Source organism: Callithrix jacchus, chromosome 18 (genome assembly GCF_049354715.1).
Source record: "Callithrix jacchus isolate 240 chromosome 18, calJac240_pri, whole genome shotgun sequence".
NCBI classification, from domain to species: domain Eukaryota; kingdom Metazoa; phylum Chordata; class Mammalia; order Primates; family Cebidae; genus Callithrix; species Callithrix jacchus.
In genome coordinates, this window is record NC_133519.1 from 11,495,476 (window position 1) to 11,511,656 (window position 16,181).

The window sequence follows — 16,181 nt, forward strand, 5'->3', positions numbered from 1 at the left end:
GGACAGAACTTTGTCCTTGGCTATATTGTCATTTCAGGGTTGAGGTCCAAAATGGACTTACTTCCAAACTGCCCCCTGTCTCTTTATCCCTTACATACAGTTTGTCAACAGGTCCTTGCATTTTCTCTGTTGAAATATCTCTCGGGCTGGGCGTGGTGGCTCGTGTCGGTAATCCCAGCACTTTGGGAGGCCTCAGTGGGAGGATCACTTGAGGTCAGGAGTTCTAGACCAGCCTGACCAACATAGTGAAACCCCATCTCTACTAAAAATACAAAAACTAGCTGGATGTGGTGGCGGGCGCCTGTAATCCCAGCTACTCAGGGGAGGCTGAGGTAGGAGAATCGCTTGAACCCGGAAGGTGGAGGTTGCAGAGTCGAGATTGTAACACTGTACTCTAAGCTGCCTGGGAGATAGAGCGAGAATCCTCTCAAAAAAATAAAAGGGAATAGCTCTCAGAAGTGCCCCTTCCCATGTTCACAGTCTCAACCCATCTCTTGAAGCCTAGATGACCACTGAAGCTAGTCCTTGCTGATCTCCACCTCTAGCCCCTTACCCGCCCCAAATCCACCCTCCCTATCACCGTCATTTGAATCTTCCCCAAATGCAGTGTTCTTTCTTAGTCAGGGATATTTAGCCAGGACAAAAGAAGGATGATAGCAGTTTCCAAAGAGGTGAAGGTCCGTCCCTTGGGTGGAGCAGCAGCAGTTTTGCTCCAGAGGGCAGAATCTGGATGGCGTGTGGTAGTTGCAGAGAGAGAGCTAAGAAACGGAAGAAGGCGTTGACGATTAGAGCAGGGTGGACTGTCTCGGCAAGTAGCAAGTTTTCCTACACACACCAGCAGTATCTCACTGAGAAAACAACACAAAATATAACAACAGATAGAAAATGCCAAGGCATATTCTTTATTTGAAATGTCAGTGACCTATGTGAAGAAAATGACCAGATTTCATGGAGAAAGATGGGAAAACAAGAAAAATGTTCCTGAATGGAGAATTTAAATTGTAAAGATGTCAGTTCTTTATTTTGAGGCTTTGTGTAATTACAGTGAGTTACACTGTAATTCAATCGAGTCTTTTTAGAACTGGATATAATTATTTTGAAATTCCATCTGGAGGAATAAATGGGAAAATGGCAAAGAAAATTTGGAAGGCAGAGCTAATTTGGGAGGATTATTAGCCTTGGCAAATAGCAAAATATTATATAGCTTATACATCAGTTTAGGAGACTAGGCAGAAATAGACCCAGTTATACAGGGCAAGCATTTAAAGAGGATAAAAGAAGCATCGCAACTTAATGAGGAAAAAGGCATTGGAACAATTGGTTAAAAATTTGGGAGAAAGAAACTAAACAGCATACCTAAATTCTAGATAAAGTGATTAAACGTTACAAATTAGAAAAACTGAAAATACAATTGAATATCAAATCTGAGAGAAGATACTCTCAGGATGTTAGTATTGAAGGCCATGAAGAAAAATATTTTGAGTTCATAAAAATGCAAAATTTCTGAGTTAAACTAAAGGCCCAAAAAATGAGAAGTTAGTGACAAATGTGGTGAATAGGCAACATATTTATCCATCAGCTCAAACAAATTGATGCAAATACTAAGATTCTACTAGATCAGTGGTCAGGATAAGAATTAAAAATTAAAAATTCATATTGTGTCCAGGTGCAGTGGCTCACGCCTGTAATCCCAGCACTTTGGGAGGCCGAGGCAGGTGGATCACGACGTCAAGAGATCGAGACCATCCTGGTCAACATGGTGAAACCCCGTCTCTACTAAAAATACAAAAATTAGCTGGGCATGATGGCACGTGCCTGTAATCCCAGCTACTCAGGAGGCTGAGGCAGGAGAATTGCCTGAACCCAGGAGGCGGAGGTTGCGGTGAGCCGAGATCACGCAATTGCACTCCAGCCTGGGTAACAAGAGCGAAACTCTATCTCAAAAAAAAAAAAAAAAAAATTCGTATTCCGTCCAGGCGCAGTGGCTCACGCCTTTAATCCCAGCACTTTGGGAGGCTGAGGTGGGCAGATCACCTGAGGTCAGATGTTCGAGACCAGCCTGGCCAACATAATAAACCCCATCTCTACTAAAAAACACCAAGAAAATTAGCTGAGCATGATGACACATGCCTGTAGTCCCAGCTACTTGGAAGGCTGAGGTAGGAGAATCGCTTGAACCTGGGAGGCAGAGGTTGCAGCAAGCCAAGATCATACCACTGCACTGTAGCCTGGGCAGCCAAGGGAGACTCTGTCTCAAAAATGAATAAATAAATAATAAATTCGTATTCTTTTTTAAGCACATAAGCTCCTGCTCTCTGCAGGCCACCCTGTCTTTGACCAAGGATTCAGGCAGGAACACAGCAGTGAACAATAGAAGTTTGCTTTTGCCCTCAGAGCATTTGTGTTAGGGAGGATACCATAGGGTACGAATCTGAGAAAATGTGACTGCAATTGGTTTAAACAACAAAGGACCAGTCTTACGGATGGAGGCGACAGAAAAGTCCAGACACTTCAGGCTCAAGTGAGCCTGCATAGAGAAGCGTGAGGTCTCACCAAAGATCCAGTTTCTTTTCTTCTCGTTGCAGAAGAGGTTTGTTGCGGTGCTTATTATAATCGTATAAAAGGGGAAACAGCACGAGTCCAACCATAGAGAAATGGGTAAGTAAATGAGGATGCAGTCACCGTGGGATATTATGCATTCGCTGCAAATGGCTGTTATGAAGACTGTCGCATCAGGGAGCAGTGCTTAGAATGTTAAGTGAAAAAAGTAGGACACAAAATTGTGTGGACGTTTATTACAGCTTTGCAAAACAAAATGTTTCTGGAAAGGCCAGAAATAAATACACCTAAATGCTAATCCTATTAGCGGGGCGGGTTTTGCCTCTTTTTTTGTTATTACCTTTATTCTTTTATCATCTAAAATTTCTAGAGTGTTTTATTCTCTCTCCAGCTAGGCAGAGTTCTCACTGCCTTCTGCACATACTGGGATCATTCTGTCTTTATACAATCGCTGGTGTTATTTCTTCCACCAGCGATGCCTTCCTCTTTTGACCTATTAATCCATTAAATATTTAGTGATAATTGAATCCAGGGTATCGTGTAGCTCATGGAAGATAACGTACTTGAAAACACTTTGTAAAGTGCTTTACAGATGTTATTGTTAGGTGGAAAAGAGGAGTAGGAGGGACAGAAAGAACCTATTATTTGCGTGATAATCGAGCCAGGTACTATAGGGGATGTGAGGATGGAAAATATGGAACAGGGTGTAGCCCTTCAGAAAGTGAGCACTCTCATCAGATGGATCGGAGAAAAACAGCAGCATGGGAAATAGGTGAAGTAGTCATGGCACATGTGAAATGCTAACGTGAGAGAGGGCTGAGAGGCTGTGGAGCTAGAACTGGGCTCTGAAAGGTCTGGGCAGGCAGACCGGCCGGAACTAAGCTTGAGTTGGAAGTGAATGTGGCATATGCGGGGGATGGTGAGCCCGACTGAAGACGCCTTTGGAAAAGTGGCAAGAGGAAGGCGAGGAGAGGCAAGTGGAGTGGGCCTTCTGGGGAGAGTCTGGACCCTAAATTTTTTTTTTTTTTTTTTTTTTTTGAGACCGAGTCTCACACTGTGGCTGGGGCTAGAGTGCAGTGGGGTGATCTCAGCTCACTGCAACCTTCATCTCCCAGGTTCAAACGATTCTTCTTGCCTTAGCCTCCCAAGTAGCTGGGATTACAGGCGTCCACCACTGCCCCTGGCTAATTTTTTGTGTGTATTTTTAATAGAGACAGGGTTTCATTATGTTGGCCAGGCTGGTCTCAAACTTCTGACCTCATGATCTGCCCACCTTGGCCTCCCAAAATGCTGGGATTACATAGGTGAGCTACTGTGCCCGGCCTCTAATCTTTATTATTATTTTTATTTATTTATTTATTTTTAGTAGAGACAGGGTTTCACCATGTTAGCCAGGATGGTCTTCATCTCCTGACCTCGTGATCTGCCCATTCCGGCCTCCCAAAGTGCTGGGATTACAGGCGTGAGCCACCGCACCTGGTCTATTTTATTTGATTTTTTTAGATGGAGTCTTGCTCTGTCTCCCAGGCCGGAGTGCACTGGTGTGATCACAGCTCACTGCAATCTCTGCCTCCCAGGTTCAAGTAATTATCCTGTCTCAGCCTCCCAAGTAGCTGGAATTGCAGCGCACCACCATGCCTGGCTAATTTTTGTATTTTTAGTAGAGATGGGGTTTCACCATGTTGGCCAGGCTGATCTTGAACTCCTGACCTTGTGATTTGCCTCCCTCAGCCTTCCAAAGTGCTGGAATTACAGGTGGCATTAGCCACGGCACCTGGCCTGGACTCTAATCTTCGAAGTGAAAGGTCTCCGTTAGAGGTTTTGTTTTGTTTTTTGTTTAAACTACTAGGTAGTTTTTAACAAGGCAGGGATTTTTCTCGCCTGTCTTGTTCAACACTGAATCCCTAGTAGCTAGAAGAGTGGTGCCTGGCACACAGTAGATGCACAATAACTATTAGTTGAGGGCCGGGTGTGGTGGCTCACACCTGTATTCCAAGCACTTTGGAGGCCAAGGCGGGCTGATCACCTGAGGTCGGGAGGTCAAGACCAGCCTGACCAACATGGTGAAACCCCGTCTTAAAAAAAAAACAAAAAACTGTTAGTTGAAGAGAAGTTGGAATGAATGAATTCATGGAGTGACATGATAAAATAAGAAAGCTAATCCCCAAGAGGCAGAGAGCATGAATTAAAATGGTAAAGGCTGGCAGCAAGGAAACAAGTAATAGACGTTAGGGCACCTCCAGGCATGAAGTGATGAGGGGCTGAACTGGGATAATGGCCACTGGACTGGAAAGAAAGGGAGTGGTGGTGAGAGTCACTGGGAAACAACTGGTAGCCCTTGGTCACTGACCAACTGGACATAGGAGACAAAGGAGAGAAAATAATCAAAGATAACATCAAAGAAAATTCCTCATTCTTCAAGACTTAGCCTGTGTTAGGCTTTCACGAAGCCTTCCCAGGTTTCTGAAGCCTGTGCTGTGTTCCCTTTCTGCTCAGTGCAGATCATCTGTGTCCCCCTGTTGCAGGATGTCGTAATGTACTGTCTTGCATTACAACTCAGACTTTGCATGTGTTTGTTTCTCCTGAGAGATTGCAAGCTTTTAAAGGTCAGGGATACCTCTAATTCCACAGTGCCCAGCCCTAAGAGTGCCGCAAAGTAGATGCTTAATAAGTACTCGCTGATTTAGAACAAGTTTGTCCAATCACACTGTCCTGGGTCATGTCTGGGGCCCAGGACAGCTTTGAATGTGGCCCAACACAAATTCGTAAACTTTCTGAAAACATTGAGATTCTTTTGCAGTTTTTTTTTTTAAGCTCATCATCTATCATTAGTGTTAGTGTATTTTATGTGTGGCCCAAGACAATTCTTCTTCCAGTGTGGCCCAGGGAAGCCAAAAGGTTGAACACTCCTGATTTAGAAGAAACCTGTATTTTTTTCCATCATAAAGAGGCACTTTGTTTTGGTTTTTTGTTTTTCATTTTTAATTGTTTTCATTTTCTTTTTTTTTAAGATGGGGTTTCTCCATGTTGGTCAGGCTGGTCTTGAACTCCCGACCTCTGGTGATCCTCCCACCTCGGCCTCCCAAAGTGCTGGGATTACAGGAGTGAGCTACCGTGCCCAGCTTCATTTTCTTTCTTAGTTGGTCCTAGAGAATGAGGAAGAGACATATTCTGGTACCAATATCCCCCTTATGGAAGAGTCAAATGCCAGCTATTATCATTGCCATCAGTAATAAATGATCTCATTCATTCATTCATTCACTTGTTCGTATATTCAGTCATTCAACAATAGGGGAATAGTGTAGCATAGAGTTTAAGGAGTTAGCAAGGGCTTTGGATCTTGCTCATAATCTTAGATGTGTTACTTATTGGCCTGCTGGTTTGGAAAAGTTATTTAAGCTCTCTAAGTCTTAATTTTCTCATCTATAAAACCAAAATAATAACGCCTATCTAATAAGAACATTTATCAAGTGCTTACAGGCACTGTCATTTAATCCCCATCTTACAGTTGAGGGGATTGAGACACAGTATGTCGCTTGTCCAAGGAGGCACAGGTAAAAAGTGTTGAACCAGTTCTAGGTCACAGGTGATCCGATCCTGGAGCCCTTGTGCTAAGTGCCGTGCTTGACAGTCTCATGGGTGTGGCAGGGGCCAGCACAAAGCCATATGAGGGGATCCTGTGTGGCACATTCGGCACATAGCACGCGCTAAATATGTTAATAATTGTCAATAAATCTTTTTTGGCCGGGTGCGGCGGCTCACACCTGTAATCCCAGCACTTTGGGAGGCTGAGGTGGGCATATTACCTGAGGTCAGGAATTCAAGACCAGTCTGGCCAACATGGTGAAACCCCATCTCTACTAAAAATACAAAAATTAGCTGGGTGTGGTGGCGTGCACCTGTAATCCCAGCTACTTAAGAGGCTGAGGCAGGAGAATAACTTGAACCTGCCTCAGGGAGGTGAGGTTGCAGTGAGCCGAGAGCACGCCACTGTACTAAAATATTTTTTAGCATTCAGTGTCAGAGAAGATACAGGGCATGGTTTTGAGGAAAAGATACACAGACTCTGCCCTCAAGCTGCCTCCAGTTCAGTAGTGCCACCAGACACTTGCGTAAACCAAAAATAAAATCCTGGCCGGGCGCGGTGGCTCACGCCTATAATCCCAGCACTTTGGGAGGCCCAGGCGGGTGGATCGCAAGGTCAAGAGATCGAGACCATCCTGGTCAATAAGGTGAAACCCCGTCTCTACTAAAAATACAAAAATTAGCTGGGCATGGTGGTGCGCGCCTGTAGTCCCAGCTTCTTGGGCGGCTGAGGCAGGAGAATTGCTTGAACTCAGAAGGTGGAGGTTGCGGTGAGCCGAGATCGTGCCATTGCACTCCAGGCTGGGTAACAACAGCGAAACTCCGTCTCAAAAAAAAAAAAAAAAAAAAAAAAAGCATCTCTCCCAACTCCCTCATTTGACAGATGAGGAAACTGAGGCCCAATGGTGGGAGTGGAAGAGTGAATTAGTTTAGGTTGAAATTTGGACAAAAATCTAGATCTACAAAAAACGGCAGAGAGATGGTCCCTCTCCGAGGCCTGTGTGCACTTAGAAAGTAGTTTCCCTTGGAAGCAGAAGCAGGGTGGGGAAGGGCTGGGTCAGGGGAGTGGCTGATGGGGGAGCTCAGCCTTCAGCTGGATCCTCTGGGCTCCCCTGGGCTCACTTAGCTCACTAGAGTACACAGTTCTTTTGCATCTTGTGTATTTCTAAGTTTCCAGTGGTGATTTCCTCTCCCTTCCCTGTCTTTTAATAAGGGTGTGGGGAAGTGAGGAGGTTCTATTCTTACCTACTTCTCTAAGGACTGTTGCAAGTCCTTAGCTGAAGAACCCAATCTCTCTGATCATAGGTGGGCTCTTTCTAAACAAAACAAAACGAGAAACCAGAAGTAGGGGATGGACTAAGGTCCCTTTTAGCTCTAAAATTCCATGGGTCTTCAGAGGGGAAGACAATGCTTTCAGAGCATGTTTAGCTGGTCAACGTGAAAACGAGGATTTTTTTTTTTTTTTCATTTGCAAAGTGGAGGTACTCCTGCACGCAGGATGCAGCCACTAGAGGGCAGCATATCTTCAAGCACCTGGGCAGGTGGCCGCCGCGGGGCCCCGCAGACAAGCAAGCTGTCTCCTCAGACCTGCCTGGGTCTCTGTAGTTTTCATGTTGTAAATCCCAAACTCAGTTCTTTAGCAAAGGGCAGCCAGCCACGTTAGGGTAAGATGAGGGAGCAATTTTGCAAATTAGTTCTAGCACTAGAAGGATTGAAAAAAGGCCTAAAAAGATATTGGATTCTAGGAAATCAAATATTTTATGAAAAATTGAAAATGCGTCGCTGTCCTGGTTTAGTCTGCCTTACAGCTCACGTCATCCGGCAGAGTTTTGAGAAGAACTGGAGCATTTTAGGCCAGCCCGGTGGCTCACGCCTGTAATCCCAGCACTTTGGGAGGCCGAGGCAGGCGGATCACTTGAGGTCAGGAGTTCGAGACCAGCCTGGGCAACATGGCAAAACCCCGTCTCTACTGTAAGTAGAAAAAAATTAGCCGGGCATGGTGGTGCTGTAGTCCCAGCTACTTACGGGCCTGAGGTGGGAGAATCAGTGGCGGGGCTGACGTGGGAGGATCGGTTGAGCCCAGGAGGTGGAGGCTGCAGTGAGCTGACATCATGCCACAGCACTACAGCCTGAGTGACAAAGTGAGACCCTGTCTCAAAACAAACAAACAAAGAACTGGGAGCATTTTAAGGCTGATAAAATTTTTGTTAGACTGAAAGGTGATTGAAAAAAACCTTATTTATAAAGCCCGTGTGTTAGACCAGATTTTTTTTTTTTTTTTTTTTTTTTGAGACGGAGTTTCGCTCTTGTTACCCAGGCTGGAGTGCAATGGCGTGATCTTGGCTCACCGCAACCTCCACCTCCTGGGTTCAGGCAATTCTCCTGCCTCAGCCTCCTGAATAGCCGGGATTACAGGCACGCGCCACCATGCCCAGCTAATTTTTTGTATTTTTAGTAGAGATGGGGTTTCACCATGTTGACCAGGATGGTCTTGATCTGCTGACCTCGTGATCCACCCGCCTCGGCCTCCCAAAGTGCTGGGATTACAGGCGTGAGCCACCGCGCCCGGCCTAGACCAGATTTTTGTAGAGTTCCTTGAGAAGTTTCAGTTCATTTTGCTCATGTTTATTTATTTATTTATTTTCAAGACAGAGTCTCTCTCTGTCGCCCAGGCTGGAGTGCAGCGGTGCAATCTCAGCTCGCTACAACCTCCGCCTCCCAGGTTCAAGTGATTCTTCTGCCTCAGCCTCCTGAGTAGCTGGGACTACAGGTGTGCGCCACCACACCCAGCTAATTTTTGTATTTTTGTAGAGACAAGATTTCACCATGTTGGTCAGGCTGGTCTTGAACTCCTGACCTCAGGTGATCTGCCCACCTCGGTCTCCCAAAGTGTAGGGATTACAGGCATGAGCCACTGCACCCAGCCTGCTCATGTTTAATAAGCCCTTAGGAAGAATTGGTTCTGGACGCTTCCAGAAAGTCCACCAAAGCACACACTAATTTTTTTTTTCTGGAGAGGATGAAATAACCAGAATTATTACATATACACTGAATAAAAGAGCATCATCCTGGGCACCTTAAGGGAATTAAAAGAATGACTGGCTGGGCTTGGTGGCTCACACCTGTAATCCCAGCACTTTTGGAGGCTGAGGCAGGCAGATCACTTGAGGTCAGGAGTTCAAGGGCAGCCTGGCCAAAATGACAAAACCTTAAGTAGCCAGGTGTGGTGGTACATGCCTGTAATTCCAGGTACTCAGGAGGCCGAGGCAGGAGAATCACTTGAACCTGGGAGGCAGACAGAGCCACTGTACTCCAGCCTGAGCGACAGAGGAGACCCTGTCTCAAAAAAAAAAAAAAAGGAAGGACAGGAAGTTCAGTGAGAGTGGCAAGGAGGGCTGGGTGCTGGCATGGCTAATCCTACCATGATGAGGTTTGGTGGCCCCTTCACCTCTCTGAGCCCTGGTTCCCTCCTCTGTCAAATGGCAGTTTCTTCAGAGCTCTAATCAGTAAGAATCGCATTTCTTTTTTTTTTTTTTTTTTGAGGGAAAAAGAGAAAAAGAAGGGGAAAAAAGAAAAAGAGGGAAAAAGGAATATTACTTCATTTCTAAAATGGGTTTCAATAATGGCCGATCAATATTTTGAGTGTTTAAAGTGGTTAATGCATATTTTATGTGTTTAAAATGGAGACCTCTATTGTGTTTATTTGTTCTGGCTCTGAGTTCAAGTCCTGGATATCGTTATCAATTTGTTGTCTCGTTGAATCTAAATCTCATTATGTGTCTTATGTATCTGGGTGTTAAGATCTCTTATTGTTACATTAATCCTTTTACCCTTGCATCCTTGTAGCTTTGAAATCTATTTTATTAAGTGTGAGAATTGCAACTCCTGCTTTTTATTTATTTATTTTTGCTCTCCATTTGGTTGGTGAGTTTTTTTCCATCCCCTTGTTTTGAGTCTTTGTATATCTTTAGATATATTGTTAGATTTTGTGGATAATGTATATTTTGTGTGTTTAAAATGGAGAGCTCTATTGAGTTTATTTGTTCTGGATCTTAGTTCCAGTCCCGGATATCGTTATCAATTTTCTGTCTTGTTGAATCTAAATCTCATTATGGGTCTTATGTATCTGGGTGTTAAGATCTCTTATTATTACATTAATCCTTTTACCCTTATATCCTTGTAGCTTTGAAATCTATTTTGTCAAATGTGAAAATTGCAACTCCTGCTTCTTATTTATTTTTGCTCTCCATTTGGTTGGTATGTTTTGTTTTTTTTTTTCCAACCCTTTATTTTGAGTCTATGTATATCTTTGGATATACCGTTAGATTTTGTCTGTATCTTTTGATTGGGAGATTTGGTCAATTTAAATTTAGGGTTGCTGCCATTTGATATTAACTGGCTATTTTGTCCTTTCGTTGATGAAAATTCTTCTTTATGTTAATGCTCTTTACTTTTTGGTGTATTTTTAGAAAGTGTCATATTGGTTGTTCCTTTCTGTGTATAATGCTTCTTTTAGAAGTTCTTGTAAAGCAGGCCTGGTGGTAATAAAATCTCTGAGTACTTGCTTGTTCCTAAAATATTTTATTTTTCCTTCAAATGTAAAACTTAAATTGGCAGGATATGAAATTCTGGGCTGAAAGTTCTGTTGATTAAGTATATTGAATATTGGCCCCCACTCTCTTCTAGCTTGTAGGGTTTCCGCTGATAGATCTGCTGTAAGCCTAACAGGCTTACCTTTATGGGTAACTTGATCTTTCTCTCTGACTGCCCTTAATATTTTCTCCTTCGTTTCGATCTTGGTGAATCTAACGATTATGTGCCTTGGGGTTGGTCTTCTTGAGGAATATCTTTGTGGTGTTCTCTGTATTGCCTGGGGTTGAATAGTGTCCTCCTTTGCTAAATTAGTAAAATTTTCCTGGATAATGTCCTGGAGAGTATTTTCCAGCTTGACTTCATTCTCTCCATCACATTCAGGTACACCAATCAAGTGTATATTAGGTCTTTTCACATAGTCCCATATTGCTTGGAGACGTTGCTCATTCCTTTTTATCCTTTTTTCTCTATTCTTGTCTTGTCGTTTTGTTTCATTAAGTTGGTCTTCGACCTCTGATATCCTTTCTTCTGCTTGATCCATGTTTAAGCTTGTACATATTTCACTAAGTTCTCATGTTGTATTTTTCAACTCCATAAGTTCATTTGTATTCCTCTCTATATTGTCTATTCTTTTCAACATTTCATCGAACCTTTTTTCCAAGTTCTTAGTTTCTTTACATTGGGTTAGAACAAGTTCCTTTAACTCCCAGAAGTTTCTTATCATCCACCTTTTAAAGCCTACTTCAGATAATGGAACACAGTCCTTTTCCATCAGGGCTTGCTCCGTTACTGATGAGTCCTTTTCCATCAGGGCTTGTTCGGTTGCTGATGAGTCCTTTTCCATCAGGGCTTGTTCCGTTGCTGATGGGTTCTGATTTTGAGTATACTCAGCCTTCTTAGGCTGTTTTTTTCCCTTCATTGTAGGTGAACCGCCTTTCTAATTAGGTTTCTGAGTCGACATCCGACTTACTGATTCCCAGTGCTGGGATCCGAGCAACCCACTGTGGCAGCCTAAATAGCAGCGGTAAGACTGATGGTGCTCTTCTGCCCGGGAATCTCTGGTCTGGCTTCCCTCTTGAGTCCGCAACAAGCGGCTCTGACTTCCCGGAGCTCCAAACTCCGGTCAGTAGGGGAAGCGGTCCCATTGGCTCTGCATGAAGAGCTGCTGAGCCCAGACGCCGGCAAAACCACTAGGCGGCCACAAGAGTCGCGCTGGCGACCCGTGGGGCTCCTCCACTGGGAATCGGCTAATCGGTGAGTGACGAAAATTCGTCTAAAGATGTGGCATCGTCTCGTTCTCTGAGCTTTCACTGGGAGCTACAATCCTGAGCTGTTAGTGGTCGGCCATCTTGAATCCAAGAATCGCATTTCAAATCAACACAGCTTCCCAAAAGATTCCAGATGAACTGTCCAATGGTCTTTCCAAAGATAAAAGGCCTGGATCCCTTGAGAAGGCAGTTCTCACTAGTAGATTAGAATCTCGCAGAAGACCTAGAACACTCATGGAGCAAAGACTTAAGGATATCATCTTTAGAGAAATAACGTTGCTTACTCAGCAGCAATAGGGCTAGACCTTGTTTTTGCCTTCTCTCTCCCTGGGCCGCGGACGTGCGATGGTTGGGATTAAGCTGGCCGCGGCTTTACTCGTTGTACCTCATTTCTGGCCCTCTGCTACCTTGCCAGTTGTTTTGAGACGCACCATGTCCTCCTTCACCTCTCTGCCTTTGGATGTGTGGTTCCTTCTGCCTGAAATTCTTTTCCCTGCCTTATCCTTCTGAGAAGCTCCTAGTCATCCTTCAAAACCCCCCTCAAATGACATCTGTTTGGTGAAGTCTTCTCTGACTCCCCAGAGAATCCCAAGGCAGAGTTACTGATTCCTCACCAGGGCTTCCACAGCAGCTGGCACAAAACTCATCACAGTGTACAGTACGCGTTTGTTTTCATGTCTGCCCTGCCCCCAGGCCTGAGAATCCCTAAGGGAAGAGGTTGATTATTCATCCTCGGTCTGCAGCCCTGGCTCAGTGCCTGGCAGGTAGTAGGGACTCAGTCAGTGCTGGCAGACCTGAAGCAAGTTCTCCTTTCTGTAACCAGCGGAGTGTTTTTCCAGATGGCTGAGCAGGATCAATGAAGGAAAGACAGTCACTCCCTGAGGCAGCCCTGGGGCACTTGCCTGGCATCGGGAGCTCAATGCAGAGTACGGAATGCTAACATTTAATGTTTGTGCACTGGAGGGCAAATGTCATTCAAAACTGGATGGAGGCTGTTTAGAATCTATTTTAATCCCAGAAGATGACATGTAAAGAGAAATTTTCTAATAGTGTGATGAAGCTCTGGGACGTGAGTTAAACAGGTGGTGGGTGTCACACATCGAAGGTCTTCTGTTTTGAGGCAGAGTTTCACTCTTGTTGCCCAGGCTGGAGTGCAACGGTGGGATCTTGGCTCACTGCAACCTCAGTCTCTTAGGTTAAGTGATTCTCCTGCCTCAGCCTCTTGAGTAGGTGGGATTACAGGCATGTGCCACCACACCTGGGCAATTTTGTATTTTTAGTAGAGACAGGGTTTCTCCATGTTGGTCAGGCTGGTCTTGAACTCCCGACCTCAGGTGATCTGCCTGCCTCAGCCTCCCAAAGTGCTGAGATCACAGGCGTGAGCCACCGCGTCTGGCCGAAAGTCTTTATAATCTCTGTTTTTTTTTGTTTTTTCCAGAAAAGACTGTCTGAAGTGAGTAGCTGAAATGTGAACAGATTAGCTCTGATTTTAAGGTCATATAATGGGATCGGTTAGGCCTCTTGCTCACTCTGGGGCTTTGGTAGCTTCAGGTGGAATGACCTGGCCCTCCATGAATGGGTGTTGAGGTTGGACACACGGCGGTCACTTCTCTGCACAGTTCCTCACAGCTTTGCCTCATCTGCAAACATCAGAGGGATCAGTACCCATAAGTACGTATGTGTTGTCAGTACACAGACTTTTCCAGAGCTGCAGTATCGGCCGGTGCTCTTTGCCTGCGCTTCTGTCTGGCTTTGACTCTTCCTCTCTGTCCCCTGGTCCCAAAGGCTCTTGGCGTGGATATGGGGAGAGCCAGCTGTATTGAAAGAGGACACATGACAAAAGAAGAAAGGTGAGGGTCACCTTCAGGGGGAAAGGTAAGTGGGTGTTGTGGTTGATTCCATTCTGTGCCGGCACTCCCTTGCAGGGCGTTTTTTGGAGGTGGAATTTTTTGACTTGTCCTTCCGTCAAAACAACCATGGGTCTGAGGAAAGAGGAGAGGATGGCACATGACTGGGACAGAAGTGATTGCTGAGGCTGGGAAATTGGCTGTCACTCACATATTTAAAAAGGCCAAAAGTTCAACATTAGGGTTAGTAGTGAAAATTTTTTGCAAGTTTAGCACCATTTCTTTGCTCTATATCTTAAATAGCCTCACCATTGTATTAAACATTTTTTATCATGGAAAAACATACATAACATAAAATTTACGGTTTTAGCCTTTTTTTTTTTTTTTTTTGAGACAGCGTTTCACTCTTGTTGCCCAGGCTGGAGTGCAGTGGCTCAATCTCAGCTCACCACAACCTCCACCTCCCAGGTTCAAGTGATTCTCCTGCCTCAGTCTCCTGAGTAGCTGAGACTACAGGCATGTGCCACCATGCCCGGCTAATTTTTGTATTTTTAGCAGAGATGGGGTTTCTCCATGTTGGTCAGGCTGGTCTCAAACTCCTGAACTCTGGTGATCTGCCCGCCTCGGCCTCCCAAAGTGCTGGGATTACAGGCATGAGCCACCACGCCTGGCCTATTTTAGTCACTTTTAAGCATACAGTTCTGTGGCATTAAGTATGTTCACATTGTTGTGTGACCATCACCACCATCCATTTCCAGAACGTTCTCATCTCCCCAACTGAAACTCTGAACCCCTTAAATAATAACTCTCCGTTGCCCACTCCTCCTTCCCCCGGCAACAGCCATTCTACTTTCTGTCTGTACAAATTTGGCTACTCTATGAACTTTGTATAAAAGGAATCATACAGTATTTCGATATTTGTTCTTCCATGACTTATTTCATTTAGTGTAATGTCCTCAAGGTTCATCCATGTTGTAGCCTGTGTCTCCCTGATTTTGTTTGTTTGGGTTTTTTTTTTCTTTCTGTCACCCTGGCTGAAGTGCAGTGGTGTGATCTCGGGTCACTGCAACCACCGTCTCCCAGGTTCAAGTGATCCTCCCACCTCAGCCTCCAAAATAATTGGGATTACAGGCACCTGACATTATGCCCAGTCAATTCTTATTTTTTTTGAGACGGAGTTTCACTGTTACCCAGGCTGGAGTGCAATGGTGCGATCTCGGCTCACCGCAACCTCCGCCTCCTGGGTTCAAGCAATTCTCCTGCTTCAGCCTCCCGAGTAGCTGGGACTACAGGCGCGCACCACCATGCCAAGCTAATTTTTGTATTTTTAATAGAGATGGGGTTTCACCTTGTTGACCAGGATGGTCTCGATCCCTTGACCTTGTGATCCACCCGCCTCGGCCTCCCAGAGTGCTGGGATTACAGGCATGAGCCACTGTGCCCGGCCTGTCTCACTGTTTTTTAATTAAACAATTTTGATAAGTGTGTCCTGCAAAATTATTTCATGAACTGTCTCCATCTGTAGTTTTATAGTCGGAGGGGCCAAACTGAAGGGAAGGGGAGGGGCCAAACTGAAGAGAAGGGGAGGGGCCAAACTGAAGGCAAGTGCATTGAACACAGTTGGCTGCTGTCCAAATCCATCCTCCCCTGTCCGCCTCGCTGCCACCCTTCTTGACCCCTGGTTTTGTTCTGGTACTTACTGGCAAGCTCCTCACATTGGAACAGGGCTGCTCTTAGACCCAGGAAGTAAGTCTTTATTCATTTAAGCCAATCATGGTATTTTGGTTTCTTTGCCAATGGCTGGTTTCAAGGATTATCATGTGATATACTCTTGTCTCATGAGACATGAGAGAAAGCTGATGCAAGGCTGCTGGAAAGGGTTTCCTGCTTTTCCAACAGACGAGGTGAAATTTCCTATTTTCTGCTTCTCAGTATTGTGGACACGTGCGTCGGTGATGCGTGGAGTTTAGCAGCCATCTTGTCACCATGAGAGGAGTTGGCCAAATGGCCCAGATGATACATCAAAGATGTCAGAGGGGAGAAATGAAAAGGAATCTGGATCTTCTTTTTTTTTTTTTTTGAGACGGAGTTTCACCGTTGTTACCCAGACTGGAGTGCAATGGCACGATCTTGGCTCACTGCAACCTCCGCCTTCTGGGTTCAAGCAATTCTCCTGCCTCAGCCTCCCGCGTAGCTGGGACTACAGGCGCGCACCACCATGCCCAGCTAATTTTTGTATGTTTAGTAGAGACGGGGTTTCACCTTGTTGATCAGGATGGTCTCGATCTCTTGACCTCGTGATCCAGCCGCCTCGGCCTCCCAAAGTGCT

General features: G+C 45.1%; 1 protein-coding gene across 3 annotated transcripts in view; it reads left to right on the plus strand.

Moving 5' to 3' along the window:
* The first annotated feature begins 2,473 nt into the window (after positions 1-2,473).
* Positions 2,474-16,181, plus strand: part of SNX27 (sorting nexin 27) — a 120,320-nt gene continuing 106,612 nt past the window's right edge. For all 3 annotated transcript variants that reach the window (XM_078355649.1, XM_078355647.1, XM_078355645.1), the window contains exon 1: positions 2,474-2,658. The gene's annotated coding sequence lies outside the window, so the exon portion shown is untranslated. The remainder of the gene's footprint in view (positions 2,659-16,181) is intronic.